Below are 22,747 nucleotides of genomic sequence, written 5' to 3'. Positions count from 1 at the left end.
AAAAATGTGTTCTTAGCAAAATCTCTCTTATCCTGTGGGAACTAAGAGCAGGGACCCCCCCCCCATGTCTCCACCCCACGCACCCCCTCTGGACTAGTACAGACCTGCCTTTCACTGAGTCCTGCTCCTTTGCCTACTCTGAACAGCCTGGGAACATTTAATACTGTGTCCTGCAAAGCTTCTGCTTCACAAGGAACACGGGGAGGGCAGTGGCTGGGTAGTGAGCAATATTATGCTTTTTCCCTTTTGTCTACACATAGGAGAGGGTGCTGAATAAGGTTAACCCGTGTATTTGATATCCTTTATCCACATAATCACCCCACAAAGACCAGGGGATGGATAGCAAACAGCTCCGCGCTGGTGACCCGTCTTGGGGATCACGTGTTTGTGCTAACCCTGCCGGACCAGATTAGGTAGCTTCTTACATCCAGCTCTTTCCAGAGGCCTGCAGAAAACATCAGTCAGTCCTATTCTCTGCACTTGTTCTGCTTTCCCTGCACTGACCTTTGCCTCTCACTTCATTCTTTTCTGCTTTATCTTTCTATTATGTGTCGACACCCTCTCCGCCTACTCTCCATCGCGTTCCTACTTGGATGAACCACTGTTGGAGTGCAGTTCCCAACACCAGTAACCCTCCTTTATTCCCTGTCTTGTTGTTGTTATATTTTTTCTTAACACTAACCTTCTAGTTAACCATCTGCTCCCAGTTTTTTCTCCCCTTTTGGAGGAGAGGGGTGCTGTTCTGAACCCCATCGTTCTGATAACTGTTTCTGCAAGGCTCCTTTTCTCCTCTACTAACTGCTAAGGCGAGTTTATATTATGCAAAAAATAAAGATGCTGACGTTTGGAATCAAACAGACCTTTGGAGAAAAAATATTGTCCTAGTTAGACATTTGATTCAGTGGCCTTGTCCACTTAGGATTTGAAGTTACGGGGCAAATTGTGGATGTGTAAACTGTAACACATTGCACAATTATAGTGTCTCCATGATAGTGGAGTCCCTGTACCATTTTCCTAGCGGGTGGTGCTGTCACCATAGAGCCCATTCCACAACTTGAGGAAGGGCATAGCTATGAAAGTGAAGCCGAAGAAGAACTCACACAGGAGCATCCTCAGAGCCAACGACTGGCCGGGAACATAGTTCTGTCCCTGATCAGTCGTGTGATCTCCTAGCTCTAGTCTTTGCATCTGGAACATAAAAGAGCTTGGACCAGACGGTCTCTAAAGTCCCTCTACATGGCTGGAAAAAATCAATTTTAAATGGTCAAAGCCTGTTTTTCACATGGTTTTAAAAAATCCACCAAGAAATAATAGAATAAATATGATAGAGAAGAAAAGCCCCCAACAGATGAGAGACAGATCACACAGAATCCCTTAGACGTGCTAACGGTTTCCAGTTAGCAGAAGCATGTAAAAAGTCACAGACCAGGTATGGGGAGAACCTACAGGAGCATCTTAGCTCAGCTGTCAGCGATGAGGGAAAAAGCATCAAGAAAGCAGCAGGACCAAGCTGGCTGAAAACTTATGGGATAATTGGACCGCGTTTCATTAAGAGGAAAACGGTTAAAAAGGAAAGAGATCTCAAAAACTGTGAAATGAAAACCTGTAGAAAAATTACCAAATAGCTGGATTTTGAATGGGAGAGTTATCATGGCAAGGCATTTGTCCCCAGGATTAATTTGGTCAATATGTGATGCTAAGCGAATCCTCTCTTAGAAACCCTGCCCGTGCATGCCACGGCTATTTCTGCAGGTCACAAAGTCGCCATTAGTGCTAAAAGCAAGACCTACTCTGATGACCTTAGCGACAACTCCATCCCCTCTGTTTATGAACTTCAAATAGTTGTCCTCTCATTCGGAGTCTCAGAACTCTGTGACACTGCTACGAATCACTGAGAACTGACTCCGGAGATATTTGCCTTACTGGAAGTTAAAGTGTTAAAATTTAAATGTTTGTTTATACATTATTTAACATAAAACAGCAATAGACCCATAGGATGTTATTACCCATTATAATCTTTCCACAAGAAGAACTAAAAAAAAACTAATGAGAATGGAATTCCATTCCATATTGGCTAATCTCTTTAATGTCAGCCTTAATTAAAGCTAGCTGGATTCTCACATTTGTTTTGCATTCTATCTGTAGCAATATGTGCTTTGATTGAATTATATGATGAAAATCCAGCTTCAAACAGATATGTAGTATTTTAGTTGCCATTTCAAAGAGTTGGGAAAATTTTCTTTGATACTACATCAAAATGTGACAAATGCTGTCTTTTTTTAAAGTTGAGTTGCAACTAAAACCATACAAACAGACGCTTCCTACAGGGACGCATTAAAATCCGCTGATCTATCTGGCACTTTGGATGGACATTTCAAGCATGCATGTTATTGTAATTACGCAGTGGCTGTTTGGAAAGTATTAGTTCATTCAATTACTTACATCTCCCCAATGTTGACATAGTTCATTACACAATTAAAACAATTCACACCTGTTAATATCGCCGCTAAGCAGAAGAGCCTCTAAGTATGGGGAAGTTGCCACCTTCATGACAGTGAAGACAAATTTTCAAAATTCTGATTTTTCCTTCTTAGTTCAAATTTTATCATTGGTCAACCAAACTGTAAGTTATTTTTATGGAAGTAAAAGGAGGATTTTGTTCATTTTTGAGAAAAAGTTTGCAAAATTATTCAAGAATAAATACACATAGTCTGCCTGTAAGGAGGCTGGGGCAAAAAAAGCACTGCTCTAAATATTTGCTAATCACTAGGTTTGATAGGCTAGCAGGTAAAAGGTTCATGGGTGAGTTTACGGCCTCATAGGCCCCAGAGTGGGCTTTGTTTTCCCAGAATGCTTTTCTGTAATTCCCCAGGCTGAACAGCCCTGCTTTTATAGCTCGAGTGTGCTGAGGTGTCGATTCAGCTGCGAGCCAGGACCCAGTGTGTCACCTGTTGGAGTCAGCCTTAGCTCAGCGAGTCAAGGACCTTCTCCATCTTGGGCTCGGGTCCCCACTGGGAGTTGTTAGGGTTGGCAGGGTTGAATCTCTGTGTACAGATAGGTTGGGGACCATGGTTCAGATTCTGGAGTCAGACTTTGTGCCCTCACATCCTGGCTGTGACTGTCTAAGAGGAAAGACTCGGGGTTCCGCCTCTCAGCTTTCTTGATTGTTAAATGAGGTGAACAGTGGCGCCTTCCTCATAAGATTATTGTCAGAATTAATTGAAATAGCACATAGAAAGTAATTAACCTCATGCCTGGCAGTATGTAATGCTCAATAAATGTGAGCTGGCTTTATTATTAATGTCCTCAAAAGTGTTATAGAATGATCGTCGAGTGGGTGTCGAGTTTTTATCGTGGAAGAAAGGTTGCTGTTTCTCTTCTTCCAACACACATACTTGACACGGTTCCCACTGATTCTAGGCACACAAAGACAGTGTGTCTGGCCCCTCCCAGCAGTTTCTTCATGTCTCAAGTGTGGTCCTGTTCACTGGATGTTCCCACTCCCACACTGGGCCATTCACTTGGGGAGCCAACATTTTATTTGAATACACAGTGTTAGGCAAAGAGAACATTAGACTGTGATACTCTGGGACATAATGGATTTGTCCAGGTTTAAGAGATTATAAGATAGCAAAGAACTCTGAAGGTGGGGAGCACCTTGAGGGGAAAACTGGCAGTGAGGATTCCAGTTACAAGGGTACTGTTAGGTACAAATCGATGAGAGCCTCCATCTAGTCAGCAGCCGAAGAGATGGAGAAAGGGCGGGCACACTCCCGGGACAGTGGATGATCACTTGAGTTTTGTTGATTCCTTTGTTCCCCAAACATATCTGACCACATTATCCTCTCAGTCTTGAATCACTGATTAAACATCATGTGGCAAGAGGTTCCGTGGGTGGAAAGCACCGGCTAAACTTTTTAACGTTAATTAATACAGTGCCACTTCTCATATGCTTGTATCTCTTTCCCAAGCCCTTCTGCTTGTCCATTTCACTTGTCTGCGTTTTGCTGATTAAAATGCCGGGAAGTCTCCCAGCATTACCCCCACCTGGTGTATTTATTTACTCTACTTGGACTCATCCCCAAGCTCTTGTACCCTCCTCCCAAACCCCTGATTCAATTGCTCCAAAGCCACTGGTTTCTCATTCACCCAGTTAATATGGGTATTTTCTCATTTCATCTCATTTTTCTTAAGATACTATGTTTGGAAGCATTGTTCATTTATATTTTCAGCATTTAAAAGCCTATTTGAGATCACTTTACTGCCAGAAACCTTTCTGTAGCTAGAAAAAAAAGATTCTACCCAACCTGGAATCTAACTTAAATCAAGAGACTCCTTTTGCCATTATGAATAAATATGCATTCTATTTACAGGGTCATATTCATACAATCTATGACACAAAACAAGTAGAATCTCTATACTTGAATTTTTGGAGCTAGCTTGTCCGCTTCTCAAAATGGGTCAGCATCGTAAGCGTGCACTTCTGAGCCCTAAATAAGACTTGTCTATCTCCAGTAGACCAGTGGTGAACATGAGATATATAACCTTGAAGAAAATTAACTGCCGAGAGTTCTTCATTCTGTGGTAAGATTAATACTTCAAAATGTTTAAGTATTTTCACTAAGGATATTGAATCATGAAAGGTTAATGTTTATTAAACTTTCATTTTCAGAAAGTTTATAAAATATGGTTTTTATCATAAGGACATAGAAACCACTGCATTTCTTATTCAGCAAAATCAAAGAATGGAAAGGAGTAATTGTAATAAAATCCATATACTCTAGTTCAGATGTGTCTCCTAAAAAGAGTTTTGGAGAAAAATCTTTATATTTTATTAAAAGTAAATATTATAGTTGTCATTTCCCCACTAATGTTGCTATCAACATAAGGGGAAATTTCTCTGTCCCTTATACGAGCAATAAGTTTACCCTATTCAGAAAATTAAGTGATTTCTACTTGTTCGTTTTTCTTTTTTTGTGTGTTTTCTTAGACTCAAACCACAGAATTTAAAGAATGGATTACATTTGTAGACATGTTTAAGGCTATTCATAAACCTTGTCAGAATGCTTTAGAAAAAGTTGAACTTATGTATTCTCACTCAAGTTGTGTACAAGAACACCTGTCTCTGCATAGTCTCCTCAGTATGTGCACGTTGCTTTTTTTGTTATAATTAAGAACTTTGGTTTTTTAAAAGCCATCAGAAAATAAATGCAGATGATAGACGTGTTTATTTTGTTTCTCTCCTAGGACTGACTATACTGTTGGACGTCTAAGACTAGTACAGGCAGCTAATTTACATGAGAAAGCCATGAGATAATTTCAAAAGTAGCAGAAATCACCATCAAAAATAGGGAATTCATAAGAGTTTTTTGTTAGCATAGTGTCCCAAGGTTAGTGGACTGATTTGCTTAATGGTCTTAATGGAGATAATATTTTATTTAATTCACATGCATCTTAATTACATTTGCTCTGATCCTTTGCTCCAGATAAACTCTCTAACCTTAGTCAGTAGCTAGCTTTAGGCTGCAGCAAACTTCTGGTAAGATAGTACAAAAATTTAACACAAATCAAGGTACTATTCTAGAAAAAATATTTTGAAAAAAATGTTAATATTAGATAAAAGATGCAAAAGAAGGGTTATTGAAATAATCCAGTGCCCTAATAGTTCATAATAAGATATTTATTATATAAGTGAAGAATTTATATTTTATTCTAATCTCCATATAATGAAAGATTTAAAATATTCTTCTCACTACTTTTGATTTGTAAATCACTGAAGTAATGAATAAAAATAAATATTTTGCCAATATTATGGGTATCGATTTCTTTGAATCATTGATACATAATTAAGCTCTGAATAAAATCAGATTATATTAACTCCCGTTTGGAGAAGAATATAAAACACATGTCCAAAGTGATTTTACATACAGGCTGGACAATTGAACCTTCATCAATTTACCAAAGCTGAAGGATGGTTTTAAGCTATAAAAATTCTAGAAAGACATGACATGGCTTTTAAGATAATTGCTGACTGTGTCTCCAACTGAATATATTATTGCTTAAATGTCAATAACTTTTAAAATGGAATGTGGCTTGTTTGCTTTGAGTTCCAAAATCAAGACCAGTATTATGGATACTAAGTGAGATGATCATTTGTGTATAAAGAAACCACTTTCCATCTTTTCCCATCGTTACAAGGGTTTGCTATTCTATCACAGGATTTTTTCCTTTGGTTTAAAGTCTTTTTTTAAAAATTAAGATATTTGTCTCTGTACATGTTTCTCACTTTCTAATTAGTAAAAATTTAAAAAATATTTGAAGTATGTATTATTTTATTTTTTCTTTTAATATAATTACCCATTTATATGAATATGACTGAAAATATGACTTACTATGTGTAGAGAAAAAGGAAGACTGAGGAAAGAGATGAGAAATGTAAATTCATAATTATAACGCCCTACAGGAGAAAAAGATTGTGGGGATTCTTTACAATTATTTCATGCTACTGATGTAGAAAATGATACTCAGAGAAATCAAGATTGAAACAATATCAATTCTGTAAAATAGTCCTAGCAAATTTTAGTCTAAGTGCCAAATATCATTTCCAAAAAAAAAAAAAAATGATCTTTAAACTAGCTTGAATATTTGATTTCAAAACATTTTTACTAAATGCATCACCAATAATGTATTGGTACTCTACAGAAGAAAGTCAAATCTTTTTTTTTTAATATGTCAATAAAATATATTAGACATGCATTATATTATAATTGAAATTAAATAGGCTTTAAAATATGCTGCTAATTTATTATCGCATATTTATTATGATGCCTATGTCTTAGTACTGAAGTATAATAAGAATGTTCTTAAATAATCAATGTTGTTCACTTAGGTACCCAGAGCTGGTGGAATAAAAGTATATTCCATTGACAATTTCTTTCAATCTCTCTCTCTCTGTCGTTTTCTCTTCCTTTACACTAAAACGGAATTTACAGTTTACTAGCAGAACTAAAAGTGGAAACGATCAGTCACTTAGTTCCATGAAGAAAAATAACAACATGATGTGACCTGTTTGCAACTTGTATCCAAAAGCAAGAACCCTGAACAGGCCACTGATGAAAGACAACAGAAACTGGTAGCACACTGAGGAAAATGTGACAACATGAAATCAAAATGAACTGACACAGAGCGAAAGCTCCAAGCCCACCTCACGGCTGAGGAATGCCGGTGCTGATGGCAATGGTTTATCAGCCTCCTGTATGCTTCATCCAGAAGAGGCAGAGCCCTGGCTCCGGCGGCTGTGCTGAGGGAGCCCGAGGCTCAGAGGCTTGCCCAGGCCTGAGCACTTAAGGAATGGGTCTCTGGAAGGAGATTTATGGATCTCGAATTGCTGGCTTCAGTCTCTTTCAAATCAATATGATGCTTTTAGTCATAAAAATTTAACACAAATCAAGGTACTATTCTAGAAAAAGTATTTTGGAAAAAAATGTTAATATTAGATACAAGATGCAAAAGAAGTCATGTATCTTTGTAGAGAAATAGTCTTGCTATGTGTTATCCAAATAAGGGGTGAGAATTAAATATATGAAAGCATCGATGGGCTACAAGTTACAATAAGAATCTACAATGAGAACATATTTGGAAAAAAAAAAGAGAGAAAATGTATTTGACACACACAACAGTGTACAAATTGAGAATACGGCTGGTGTGTTTTAGTTGATTCGTTGGTTCAGAGGGAACAGCAGGGAGCATCACTTTGTGCAGGAACTCGGGGGCAGAATGTTGGCTGATGCAGGGGACCCTGGTCCTCTTGGCCTCTTGTGGAAATCAGATTCTGGAACACCACACGTCTGGGGCAGCAGACACTGCCAGCGTCTGTTTCGTGAAGCCACCTACCTTGGTAATTTGCCCCACTAGCCTTCCTTCTCTTGCTTCTTCCTCCTCCCACTGTGCTCCTGTCTCTTGTATCCCTTGGGGCAGAGACCCAGAGACCTGGGTACAGAGAGCTCCGTCTCCTGGCACTGTTTACATCACCTGCGGTTCAGATGTAACCATGGCTCTGTGACACGTTTCTGAGTAGCTTCCCTAGTGGGGTTCTACATGGCATTTACAGTCTCATTAATTTTGTTGGGAAGCTTCAAGGAAGACTGGGTGGAAAATGCATCAGAAGTCAACAGAATTCAGCAGCTGATTCGGGGATAAAGTAGGTATGACTGTCTGCTCCTGATTCCTGAACTCAGACAATTCCATCAGCAATCAGGGTTTGAAGTCAACTGCCTGTCTCCAGCTCCCAGATCTGACTCAGCTGCCTGGTTGTGTCCACTTCATCTAAAGATTTCCTTCCACTGGGGTCCTCCCACGGGAGGCAGCCCACAGCCCATCCCAAAGATTCCAGATGGACTATTTTCACCTTTCCACTGCCTTCTTTGGGCTCAGAACTTCCACATTAGTGTTGAGGAGCCAAGTGGTAGAGTTTTTGGCAGCCTTCTCTCTCCAGGTGTCCCGGGAGCTTTAAGATTTCTGAGCGATCCACCCCCTCGGGGGTGTCATGGCTCTGTCACAAATAATGTAACCACCTCATCACCTCCTTTCATGTGACCTGCTTTATCACAAGCTTTCCTGCCCTGAGGATCCTGTGAACACCTGGGAAGAGGTGACTCACACATCTTGAGCCATCTGGAACTCACAGTGACTCACCATCAGCTCCCAGGGAACATCTGCTTCCCATCATCTCAAGGGCAGTGTGGCCCACAGACAGGCAATGTGGCCTCTTGACTATTGTCCATTCTTATAATTGTCCCTCACCCCTAGTGGACGCTCCAACCCTTGGGGTGATCCAGCCGAAGCTCCCAGCCATGGACCAGGACAGCAGAATTCATACCAACCCATGGTTATACGCTTGGTTCCCGTGTCCTGCCTCCTGCAGAGAGTCCGGAGGCCCTGTGGCTGGAGGCTCCAGCAGAAGCAGTCCATCGCCCTGTCCTTGTCTGAGACAACAGTTGTAAGTGAGGAACAAACGCCGATCTCAGGCTTTCTGTTTCTGCTGGCAACGCTAGCTCCCTCACATCTGATAACCCCTTGCTGAGGAACTGAGCTCAAACAGGACACCAAGCCTGCTGAAAGGAGGCCCCAAACTCAGATTTGTAAGGACACCTAGAGATGTCTCCTGGGGTCATGCACAGGAAATTCCTACTTTTCTCTGTCTAGTCATTTAGGTAGGAGAGACTATTTCTTTAAAGCACCTGTTAAAAAATATGCTTATCACCTGGTCACCAAAACTGCCAGCCTATCTGCTTCTGAAATAATATTTTTCACCCTCAGTCCTATTACTGAGGTTGAAATGTTCTTACTTGTACCAGAGGTCAATTACTCCCTTATTCTATAAATCCTGTCCCATATAGCCTTCTCATGGAATTTTCCTTGCAATGATGCCATTTCTCTTCTGTGTCCCTAATTTCTTCCTCTCCATCAGATTATTCTCATCCTCCCACAAACAAGACTCAATATTCTCCCATCCTGAAAGAGTGAAATAAAAGACACTTCACCTCTCATTCTTTCCCAATTCCCGATCCAACTCTGTAGGCCCTTCCTCAACAAGACATCCTGAAATCACTGTCTACAGTCACCCCACCTGCCTCCCCCCCCCCAAGTTTCTCCACCACTGAAAACAGACTTGGGCCCCATCACTTCACAGAGACTCTTCTTACCAAGGTTTCCAGACTCGTTCCCATTCATAAGACTCAGCTCTTCTTCAGTAACATCTCAGCAACACTCTCAAAAATAGCCACACCTTCCTGCCTTCCCTTGGTTTCCAAAACACTGCATTCTTTTGCCTTTCATTCTACGTCTCACCCACTTTTCCTTCATCCTTTGCTGAGGCCTCTTACACGTTCATCTCCTAATGATGACATTCCCCAAGGCTTCATTCCGCGTTTTCTCCCCTTCTCTAAATACGATCTGTTGTCCGCTGTTTCCATTCATTCCCATGACTTTTATGCCAATTATATCTAACCCCAACTTTTCTCTTGGACTAGATTCTGTATCCAACTCAGTATTCCCAAATACATGGCTAACTAATATTTCTTATCCCAAACTTAAGAATCACAGCCAATTGTCCACTTCTCTGTTCATGCAAATATCTACCAGGCATCTCAGTCTTAACTCACTGAAAACAACTCATTTCTTACATTTCCAAAATTGTTTCCCTGCTCAGATTTCCACATTTCCATAAGCAGAACAAATTGCTTAAGCTAAAAATCAAGGCTTTGTCATTGCTTCTTCTCTTTGATTTGGTCTTTGACTTTCTACATTGCCAGGCTAGGAGTGCTGGGATGGAAAAAAGAAGTGTCGCTATCTCACCAACATATATCCTGTCACATCATTGCCATTTTTATCACTGCCTCATCCAAGGCACGTCCATATCTTGCCTGGACTATTAACATGGCCTCTTACCTGGCTCCTGCTCAGCTGTCACCGCTTCTCCATGCTCTCAATCGAGCATCCAGGTGAATTTTGAAAACCACACAAAATATACGACATTCTCATGCTTAAAACTTTTAGCTGGCTTGTCATCATCAGTCTTTGAAAAAAAAAATCCCTTTCTCTTGCTTACAAGTGCTACATGTTCTGACCCTGTCTCCTACCACCCTCTTATTTGCCTTCTGAACATGACAGTAAAATTAATTTATCAAGAAAAAGTATTGTGTAACTGGATTTTCTAAAGGTAGTCAATTACCAAGGAAGATGGGCTGGGAACAGCCAGACTCATTCATCCTCTAGGGTCACGCTGTCGCTCGATACGGAGACCATTAGGTTCTCACCTGCCTTTGGCTGAAGAGGCTGAAATAGTCTGTGAACAGCTGCACTGCCCACCCTGTCCGGCTAAGTGCTCAGGTTACGGCAGACACCTTTGCGGGTCATTATGACCAGTCAGAATTAAGGATTTATCGTCATTCTTTGAAGTGCCTAGTAACTCCAGACAGAGCTGGGTATCCAGAAACCTCCCCAGCAGAAGGCTCCTGCCTCTGTTCCGTCTCCATCCAGTCATAGACTCGGCCCGGCTCTTTAGAAAGTGGGTCGGAAGCAAGAATCTACCGTGAAACAGCTCACTGCTGGAAAGTGGTTATTGCTTTAGCTCAGATGCAGATTCAGGCGATGTTAAAGGAAATAAGGCAAATGTTAATGGCTGTTTCTGAATGTCTCCTAATACGGCAGGCATTAGTCTAAGCACTTTATGTCCAGTTCTTGGGACTCTTCCTAAGGCCGTCAGCACCGTGCCTGACTCATCGTGTTCTGTCAATATGAGCTATTACTGTAAAATAATAATATTACCACGTCAACCCTGTGAGGTCAGTACTTCATCTCCTACAGTTTGCAGAAAGGAAATGAAGACTTACAGGGTCTTCATACGTGAGCAGGTCTGGCCCTTAAGCTACGGTGTACTGATTAGGGAGCTCTGGCTGTGGTCATACCAGGATGGCCTTAATCAAAACTCTCCACATCCTTTCCCCTTGCAAAGATGGTTACCTACTGCACTTTATCACCATGCATCTCCCTGTGTATGTGAGGTGCTCCCTCCCCCCTCTCCTGCCAGCTCCTGGAGATACTGATTTACATAAACTCGGTCCTTGGGACTAACACAGAGCCAGATGCACAGTGCATTCAGTAAGCCTTTGGTACAGGAACCAACGGAAATACTGGCATGTGGCATGCAGCTCACTGAGGACCAAGGGAGAAGGCACTGTGTTACCCACTGCGTGGTACCTTCCCCGAAAACAGAGGCAAGTACCTGCCTTTCAGTTTAAATAGTCCCTGTAATAATTTTGAAGCTAACTCACAGGGCAGTCATTATGTCAGAACCTGTTCTCATCAGGCATATAACTCATTATCTAAATAATCCTCCGGGGGTAGCAACCATTATTATCCTTATTTTACTTCTGCAGAAGCCGAGCCAGAGACCCACGGAATAACTTGTCCAAGGCGAAGACTGAAAAATGGGAGAGACTGGCCTCAAACTCAGGTTGCCAGGCTTGGGGTCCACTCTTGCCAAGTTGGCTGGGCTGACTGTGGAGGGGGATGGTTCTTATAAATGTAGGTAAACTATATTCCCAGAAATTAGGCAATAACTAGAATCCAGTTGGTTAGAAATGATGATAGTTAATTTCACAAGGCTTCTAAATACTTATTAAAACAGAATAAGGGGTGCATAGTTCCCTAAAGGGTGCATGAGCACAGCGGATTTCCCACCTGACAAAAATTAAGCCTTTGTGAACTCAGAACAGATGACATTAGTCTCTTTGCCTTGATGCTTGCCATTTCCAACAAACCAAGGCTGAGGTTGAAATCTGAAACATGTAGCCACATAGTCCGTGTTGCTTTCTTACATAGGTATCGAGAAAGACAGACTCAACTGAAAACATATTGAGGGATGAAATTTTTGCTGGGGATGCATTTTACATGGTGCCCAACAAAGAAGGAAACATGCCATATGGACATTTTCTTATCCATTCTTCCCCTAAATGATCTTTATTTATTTTCTTTCCAAATGATCTTTAGATTCAGAAAACAGCTATGTCAGAAATGTGTATATATATCTATATAAACACACACACACTCTACAATATTTCTGAGTGCAGTATGAATTCTTACAATACAATATATTATTAAAAATAATTTATTGGCCGTAAGAGCTCTCAAATTGCATTTTTATTCACAATGAAATGTACGTGAATTTAGGAAGCACTTCAAAACATCTTTTTTCCCCAAAGCTAAGCATAAAGTCTAAGAAGAAAGGAAGAAAATGTTCTACATAAAAAAAACCCTCTGCGAATATGATGCATTCATAGTTTCGGCAATTATAGAAAGGACCTCTGGAACACACCTCCACAGCAGATGTTACACGGTGTTTTGTTTGTCACAAGTATAGCTGAGTACGCCACAAGAAATGTATCATTAGACAGAAAATGGAAAAGTGCTAATACGCTCCTTAGCTGAAACAACAGTGTATTTACAATTATTTATATCTTTACCTTTACAGATCTAAATTCCTGTGGCTGCTACAGGCTATGTTCTCTTTTCTGCTTTAGATGTTTTTTCTTCCACGTATAGGTTTGTCATAACTGGGCCTGAATCACTGAAATAACAGAAGGCACATGGAGAGATTTTAGCAATGTCATTCAATAAACCAGATAACAAAGTCGATCTGCGCACGAAGGTCGTTTTTGCAGAATTGGTACTGTTCATAAAAGGATTCTTGTTCACATAAATGTGATCCGTTTACAACACTTTTATAGACTGAGTTTAGTATTTCAAGGTTCGAATGGAAGAAAGAGAAAGAAAAGGGAAGATATGAGGGTAGAAAGAGCACATCGGCCCTTAGTTCCTTATGAGCAAGCATCCCAGGCTTGTTTCCTTTCACCTCTCACTCCCCGCACACACCCAGGAGGCGGCACTGGGGCCTGGCGCAGACTTCACTTCCACGAGGTGCCGTCTCCCTGAGAGGTTCAGATGGGTCTCCCTAGCTCTGCTGAGGGTGGAGGGAGGGGTGGGGGTGGGGCGGGGGAGGAAGCGGAACAGTAAATTGCGTATTTTGGTAAACGTCAGGTGAACGTGAACATAAAAAGACTCTGATTTTCCAAAACAACACAGAAGATCCAAAAATGTTTAGGCCAACAGGAGTGTATAAACATCCTATAAATTTAATTTTACACTCACATATGCACATACATATATATATGTAAAAATTAAATACAGCATTTATGAACATAATATCTATATTGATCGTTATATGTATATATTATAATCACATAACAGATCATCCAGTATATATTATATTATGATTATATATGATGAACTATAAACCATTATATTCATGTGTTTGTATAATTAATTATATACTTAATAATGTGATTATATATGTATAAAAAGATTTTACCTCTGTAGCATGAATTACCAACGTAGAGCTATTGACTTTTCATACCATCATGCTGCATCAAAGAACTGAATTTAAACTCTGCCCTCCCACTCTAGGTAGCCGTGTGTGCCATCCACGCGTTCTTTCGGAGTCACGTACCCGCTGTCCTCTGTAGCACACCTTTGTAACTTCCATCCAAGTTCTTTGAGGTGCAGTACCTTTGGGGCTCCGCATATGATGCTGTGACTGAGATTTTATCTCAAGCCACACGTACTGATTTCCGTACCATTAAGACTATTGTCATTAACCTTTTGTTCTGTAAATGTGAACCTGTGCTCCATAACATGTGTAAAATATTGGCTGTATTACTTGTCAACATACGTTAAAGTTCTTGTTTATAATGACATCCTACCCTTGCAACTATGAGCTCATTCCCCAGGAGAAAAAAGTGATAAATGTGCATTCAATTTCTTGGTCTCTTTTTCCCCTATAACTTTGGGCAACCTCTATAAGCATTCTGAAGCAGCATTGATTGAGGTTCTTTGAGGCCATATGGCTTCCCGGACCAAATGGTATTTTGTGGTTCAAAATCAAATCATGGAAAAAAGTAATACGAGAAGCTTGGTTAGAACCCAAATATGAGGTGACTTTCTTTTCTGAGGGATAATTTTGAGAAAATGTCACTTTTTGTTTAGCGATGATCAAGTTTTCTACGCCATCCTCCAAAATGTTCCACCAGGCAGAGGATCATCTGCATTTATACGCCTTGAACATTTGGCATTCTTGCTGTGGCTTAGCTGAGTTAGCCGTTCTCCTAATAGTCTGTGCGGGAGCTTTTGCTGGTGCCTTCTTGGGGTCAGGGCCTGTGCCAGCACGGAGGGTGCAGCGGGCACCAAACAGATGCCTAAAACAAGCACTGAATGCGTCAACCGCATCATTTTTTTGAATAAATATTCATGGAAAGAAAAGTGCAGAGGAAATGCATTGGGTCCTGTGGGATTGTTTATCAGAGTTCTTCCCTAGCGTGAGGGATGCAGGACAGGCATCTGCAGCCTGACTCAGAGCTGCCCAGCGTCAAAAGCCAACTCTACCTCCTCGACTGTGACCATGGACAAGCCACTTAACCCTTCAGTTTCTGAATTTCCCCTTCCATAAAATGATGACTAGAAAAATGATCATGTAAGTTCAGAATGAGGATCAGTCAAATGTATGTTAAATATATATATATATATGTATATATATAGTTATTTATTTAAATGTATATTCACTTAACATTATATCTATTATAGATAGTATATATACACATAAAGCATCATTATGTATAAGCATATATATAATATCTATTTTATAGGACAGACCCTGATACATTGTAAGTTCCCTTTGTATTACATATAATTATGCTTTTCTTTAAACTTGAGGAAGAAATATTCAAGGTAAAATATAAATGATAAGTAAAATGTACTCAAGTCCGGTGTGAGGGCAAAGGAAAGATGACTGAATCCACCAGAGGGAGATACAGAAGCCCGTGTCCAGGCCCTGCGTTAGGGAATGTTTGGATCGGAAGACCACAGAGGTCAGCGTGCCCAAGCCCAGCGATCGAGGGAAAGAGTGTTGTACGACGAGGTGGTTTGAGGCAGTTAGATGTGTTTTTGCAGAAACAGGAGTGCAAAGTCAACAAATAGGAAGAGATAAAAGTGAGACCTTAAAGGAGGCAGAAGGAACACGCGGACGGACGAGGTTGGGAGGGAGGCGGGACTTCCACGCACAGAAGAGAAGGAGGCTCGGAGCCCGCTGACTTCCTCTGAAGGCAGGAAGGCAAGAGCACCCTTTGTAGTGTTTCTTGGCGTGTGATCCTACATAATAATCCATTCTGGCTTGGCTGTGGTTCAGTCATTTAGTTCAGTTCTCAGTTCTTTGCTTTTACTGAATAAGGCACGATCGCTGGTGCTTCAAGGCAGGTTGTTTGCCAACTCTTCAGTCCACCATCCTCTCTCTTGATGACACTGAGATTTGAAAATTCAGAGACAACATTTTATTCTTACTACCTTCAAAACAAAGATCTACTTTAGGCATCTAACTAAATGATTGGATCACTAAATAATATACTAACAAGTACTTAAGTCTTTTGTAGAGTTTTGCCATATCTCACTGTATTTACTGAATGCCTTCCATGACATCGTAGAGCTATTGAGCACTTACTGGATTATCGAAATAAAGCATGGGACAGGGTACACAAAAACCTTTGCTTTTTGGGGTATCCATTCCTGTTGTGTCATTATCTCTACAGACAAAAATAATTTATAAATATTTAATGTAATTTCAAACAGTGAAAAGAGCAATGAAAAAAAGTGAATCAAGTATTTGGAATCAAGTCTTATGGAGCAAGGTGTTGCTATATTAGATATGGTGTTTATTTCAGGTTGCCTTCCCCAGAAACAGATTCTGGAATGGGCATTTGCATGCAAGGAGATTCAGGGGAAGCTCTCTGAGAAACATCATTTTTAAGGTAGTGAATGACACAGGATTTTGCAGAAAGAGAGATCGAACATGTTGCAATAGCAGCAAAGGTTTCAGTAGGTTCTGCATTGGGCTCTCGAGTGTGATGACCATTCCAAGGATTTTCTGAACTGAAGCAAGTGTAATAGGGAAGAACAAATCTTCTGAGTCCATATCAGATGAGTTTCTTTTACTTTAACCTTTGTATGCGATTGCTTTTGCTTTCGCTACATGTTAAGAATGTTGCCTACAGCCTGAAACATGTATTTGAGCCAATTCTCAAGGCTCTGATCTTTAAAGGCATAACACTTGTCCATTCATATGGGGACAACAAGTTGAAGAACAGACAGTGACATTTATCTTGTTGGAGGTTTACAGGAACATCATGACCTGACCCACCTGGACAGCTGCAGAAAGAACAAAGGATTCCAACACCAAGAAGTCTGCAACAACCAACCATGCCCCCTCCCCTTTTAATATAAAAGAAGCCTGGATTCTAACTTGGGTAAAATGAATCCTTGGGACGCTAGTTCACCATCTCCTCACTCTGTTGGCTTTCCAAATAAAGTCACTGTTTCTCGCCCCAACAACTCCTCTCGATTTATTGGCCTGTTGTGTGGCAAGAAGTATGAGCTTGGACTTGGTAACACAATGGACCAGGCTTTTGCTCCCCCACACCCATCCGTCACTGGCTACCCCTGGGGAGTAAGCACAAGCTTGAGTGAGGCCACTCCCTTCCCAAGGAAGACGTGGGCTGGCTGATCGCTAAGTGCAAGCCTCGTTCCTGGTACGTGAGTGCTTACGTCCAAAAGGAGGATCTGGTTGGCTCAACACAACGTCCACCGCAGTGTACAAGATTGCTTCCCTGAGGAGAGAACATTTGAACAGAAATCTGAATAAAGTAAGAAAACAAAGTCTGGGGAAATGATTTTCTAGGCAGAAAAATGTACACCTATAAAAGCCCCAAGAAAAGACAAAAGCTATTAAGATGGAGAGGTAAAACAGAGGCCGCGTGGCTGAAGGGTGGTGAGTCAGCCAAGAGGTCTGGTAGGAATCATCTAAGAGGGAGGGAGGGCTTATATTGTAAAGAAACCCTAGGTTATGATATGAAGCTAGGATTGTGTTTTATTTGTTTATTTTTATTTTTTTAACATTTTTATTGAGTTATAGTCATTTTACAATATGTCAATTTCCAGTGTAGAGCACAATTTTTCAGTTATACATGAACATATGTGTATTGATTGTCACATTTTTTTTTGCTGTGAGCTACCACAAGATCTTGTATATATTTCCCTGTGCTGTACAGTATAATCTTGTTTATCTGTTCTACATATGCCTGTCAGTATCTACAACTTTTGAACTCCCAGTCTATCCCTTCCCACTCTCCTCCTCCTTGGCAACCACAAGTTTGTATTCTATGTCTATGAGTCTGTTTCTGTTTTGTATTTATATTCTTTTTTTTTTTTTTTTAGATTTCACATATGAGCAATCTCATATGGTATTTTTCTTTCTCTTTCTGGCTTACTTCACTTAGAATGACATTCTCCAGGGACATCCTTGTTGCTGCAAATGGCATTATGCTGTCATTTTTTATGGCCAGATAGTATTCCATTGTATAAATATACCACCTCTTCTTTATCCAGTCATCTGTTGATGGACATTTAGGCTGTTTCCATGTCTTGGCTATTATAAATAGTGCTGCTATGAACATTGGGTTGCAGGTGTCTTTTTGAAGTAGGGTTCCTTCTGGATATATGCCCAGGAGTGGGATTCCTGGGTCATATGGTAAGTCTATTCCTAGTCTTTTGAGGAACCTCCATACTGTTTTCCACAGTGGCTGCACCAAACTGCGTTCCCACCAGCAGTGTAGGAGGGTTCCCTTTTCTCCACAGCCTCTCCAGCATTTGTCATTTGTGGACTTTTGAATGATGGCCATTCTGGCTGGTGTGAGGTGATACCTCATTGTAGTTTTGATTTGCATTTCTCTGATAATTAGAGATACTGAGCATTTTCTCATGTGCCTATTGATCATTTGTATTTCTTCCTTGGTCAGATTGTGTTTTAAATGTAATGGAGGACCACTGAGTGACATTTTCTTTATGATTTAGACATTCTAAATGATTGCTTTGGCTCCCTTGTAGAAAATAGTGTCAGGAGATCAAGTGGGAAACCAGAGTAACCAGTTGGTGGGTTGAAATTGTGGTCTGGTCGGAGGCACATGTCATCTGCATTAGGGTCACAGCTAAGGCAGTGGCGAGAAGATGTCATGGAAAAATTCATAGAAAATGGATCTTTTTCATGCCTTGTATACAAGTACGAGGAGAGCAAAGGCTGATTCCCAGGCTTTTGGTTGGAGCAATTGCATGAATGATGGTCATATTTTGATCTGCGCAAGATGGTTAGGGACATGTTAATTAAGAAACGTTTAAGGACTGTAAAATGTGAAGTTGGTATTAGATTTGTAACGGGAGATTTTGAGTAGGTAGTTGTGCGAGTAAGTTTTGGCCTTGGGGAGAAGTTGGAGCCCAAAATATAAATTTGAAAGTCATCAGCCTGTAGAAGGAATGTATAGCTTTGAAACTAGAGGAGTTCACCTCAAACTTTTATATAAAAGAAAAGGAGCTAAGATTGCGTTCTGAGGGGCATTTAAGAAGAGGTTGATCAGCAACTGTAATGGGGTGTGTGTGTCTTTCTCTGTAATACAGACAGAGATTGAGAGTATAAAAGAGTAAAGTATTTTAGAGAACTACAAAATGTTTAATGAGATTTTAAGGAGGATGTGTGCAAGGCATGGTAAGCAGTGCATTTTGACAATAATTTGGTGATGTACAGATGATAACCAAACAGCTATATCATGCCACGTCGTCCACATTTTCTTTTGAAGGCAATGGGTGAACTGATTCCCTGAGGGCACCCGTAAATATAATGGCACGAGGGGAGGAGAGGTGGATAGATTTTAGGTAGATTTAGAATTTCAAAAGGAAGGACTCTGTTGCTCATAAGACGTCTGCGGGATGAGTGATTCTAAGATCTCTGACTGCAGTTACCAGGTGAGAGGTGGACTGTGTTTATTCATTTATCAGTTCATTCCCAGGACAAATGTTAATTGAGCTCTTACTTCACATCAGGTACTCTTCTAGGTGCTGAGGCTGCAACAGTGAGCAAATAGACAAAAATCCTGCTGTTCCGGTTATGTTCTGGTGTCGAAGGCAGACAATGAACAAAACCCATGTGTGAAATGTACAGGTTTGGTAGAGCAAAGTAGAAAACCTGTCAGATGCGCATCTCTGCTCTTACATTAACCACCTGTGATGGGTTGCGGAGGGGACAGAGGTGGAAAAGGAAATTTAAAATAAAGACTAAATAGACAAAATAGTAGATAAAAGCTACAGAGTTCAGGAAAAATGTGTTTTGCTGTGAGGATAAAAAGAGATGTCTTGGTTTTATTTGTTGGTGAGAGGAAGGCTGCATGGAAGAAAGGGGCAGTTTGAAATGGAGCCCTTTGAGAGACATGACTGAGTCACTTAAAACTGCACAGAGGGAAGGATTATTTGGATGGAGGGACTGTTATAAGAAAGATAGTTTCCCAAATGTCTTGTAATTTCTTAGGTATAGATACACCATATTCAAAATGGAATTTGAAAAATATGGAATTCCACAAATACTATTTACTTACAAAATATTCTGAACATATAGAAAAGAAGGTAGAATGATTTTTTAACTTATTGTACCTGCTATTACACTATTTTACTGGAAGTGTCATCACTGTATGTTTGTCTGCTTTATTTCTTACCTTAACCAACTCAGGTTGGATATAAGTAAGTTAAGTGTGAGAAATTTCGTGTATACAACATGAGAATTAGTTGAAACATAGAAGCTAGGATTTTATTTATACCAGGCTTGCTCTTAAACCTCGTGAAGTTACATTTGTAATGTAGACCCTTCAAAGTCAGTATCTGTAGTAAAAAATATGTGTTTTTCTAAAGGAAAGTCTGACCTTAAAAAAGGATATTCTTATTTCACAATCTGACAATTTTCTTAAACTTTGTTAATTAAAAAATCATGAGGGTATTTAAGCAAGGAAAATCAATTAAAACATCCAACAACAACTACAGAGAATTAGTGTGAAGGCACAAAATTAGTGGATTTTGGTTATTAGAAATTAATTGCAGATCTATTTTTGTTAATATTTTGCTAATTTCATATCTAATATTTTTGAGACATTTTATTTCAAATCTGTGCTAAGAATTACCAGATCAAACCAAAAATGATTTTCACGTAGCTGGTACACAATAAATGCTTCATGAAAAGTTAGTGAAGCTCTTAAAATCGATGATTTTCTTACTCTGTGGGCCAACGGTGCTACGGCTGATGCTGACAAAACAACAAACTTTCCATCACTTCAGTGACAGTCTATAAACATTATTGATAGAAAATGAGAAATAGCAAAGTGTGTGTGAGCAGGTTCTTGTGTTCAGGGATTTGAATGTCATGAGGGGCCGACGTGTGTAAATACAAATATTACAGGATCGTTCAGTATTACATCAGATGCATGACAATGGGGGTACATTTTTATCTGAGAAAACTGTGACATCGACGGAGTAAGATTTTATTAAAATTCAAGGCAGATGAGGTAAATCTGACCTAGGCGAGCGATAAGTTTATATTCAAGATAGCAGAGAACCCAGAAGAGGTGAGCTGCATCATTCATGGACCACAAGAAAGGACGACTGGGTGACGTTAGTAACAATACCACGGTCAAACGGAAGATGCCCAAACCCTAAGACTGTGGGTGAGTTGTTTAGTAAGACCTATGATTCAGCACCAAAACAGTCTAAGACTAAATGATGAAAAAGGAGAAGAATAAGAAGTAAAACAAAATAACTCAGGGTGTCATAAGTTTTTTCCCTGTGATAAAAAGAGACAACCACAATATAAAGCAGTCTGCAAAAATATTAAAACAGAAGCTCGCCAGTAATGGATTTTATTCAGAGCTTCATCTCTTAAAATGTGGCTGTAATTCAGGGTATCTTGATGCAAGAGACAACTGGAATTGATAATAGCATTTCTCAAGGTTGTCATTAGTTCTGCAATATTAGCTTAAAATTAGTATGGAGGAGAATATAAAGTTCATATGGATTTTTGGTTCAGTTCCTTCAGCACATAAAAGATAAAATGACATATTTTAATAAGTTATTGGAATTTGTTTTCTTCAAAGAAGAGTAGACTAGATTTTTGAAAATATATGATTAGAAATTCATCTTTACTGAGTGCATGGAAATTAATCTTAGTCATTTTTAATCTAATTACAAAAGAAATTATCTCTGAAAAGATAAAACATCATTACTTAAAACAAATATATTTTCACTGAATTATTTATGTAAAACCTTTAAAGGAGTATTTATACATATGTTAGTAAAACATGTATTAATACAATGCATATTACCTGTGTAATAAATGAGAGTAAATTTTGTTGAGAGACGTAAATAGCAGACTTGTTCTCAAGGCAGTCAATTCTGTGCCCTCCACTGGAGCCAATATGGTTACCGTCCACTCCAGGTCAAGTGTCCATTAGGAGGTAATCCTGTTTCTTCAAGGCCAACGGTGCAGGCTGAATACACCAAAGATACATCATTAAGCTAAATTATCTACAGATACTAAAAAAGCTAAACAAAGGATGTTTTCATCAATAATATAATTACACCTAACTTTTGGTGGGCAAAAAGGATTCTATTGGTAACAAAAATGCGAACTATGTACAAATATTTTTTATATTTATATTCTCCTGAGGTTGATAGAAAATTATGAAAACCAGGATCTTATGTGAACTTAGCTGAAAATGGAAAAATGCAAAACTGACATTTAATTTGCCGTGGATATAAAAGAACACTAGTAACTTAGCTTCTAAATTTTCAGTTTATATAATCATTAGTCATGAAATATATTTAATTTCCCTCTCATTGTCGTATCTACACCTATATAGATAAGATATTTCCCAGATATTTCTGGGAATTTTAAAGGTTATAAGAATAAATAAGACAATTAAGCAATACTACTTATTCATTACTGTTTGTAATGTCCAGTTAATGAAATCTCTCTACCTTTACGTACATTAGTAAACTGCTTACATGTGCTCTTAATATAGTACCTCGTAACTGTCTATAAATGGTTTCCAAAGCCTTTTTTCTCTATGTGAAAGTGTGAACTACAACCTCAGAGCGTTAATATACTCAGGCTCAACCAGCCAAGCACAATAAAGAATTGAAGATAGATCGGGACAAAGTAAATGACACAATGATTTCACTACCTAGCAGCCTTGTGATGGAAACGGGAGACATGGCT

Source organism: Camelus bactrianus, chromosome 14 (genome assembly GCF_048773025.1).
Source record: "Camelus bactrianus isolate YW-2024 breed Bactrian camel chromosome 14, ASM4877302v1, whole genome shotgun sequence".
NCBI classification, from domain to species: Eukaryota; Metazoa; Chordata; class Mammalia; order Artiodactyla; family Camelidae; genus Camelus; species Camelus bactrianus.
This window is presented reverse-complemented; position numbering follows the sequence as displayed.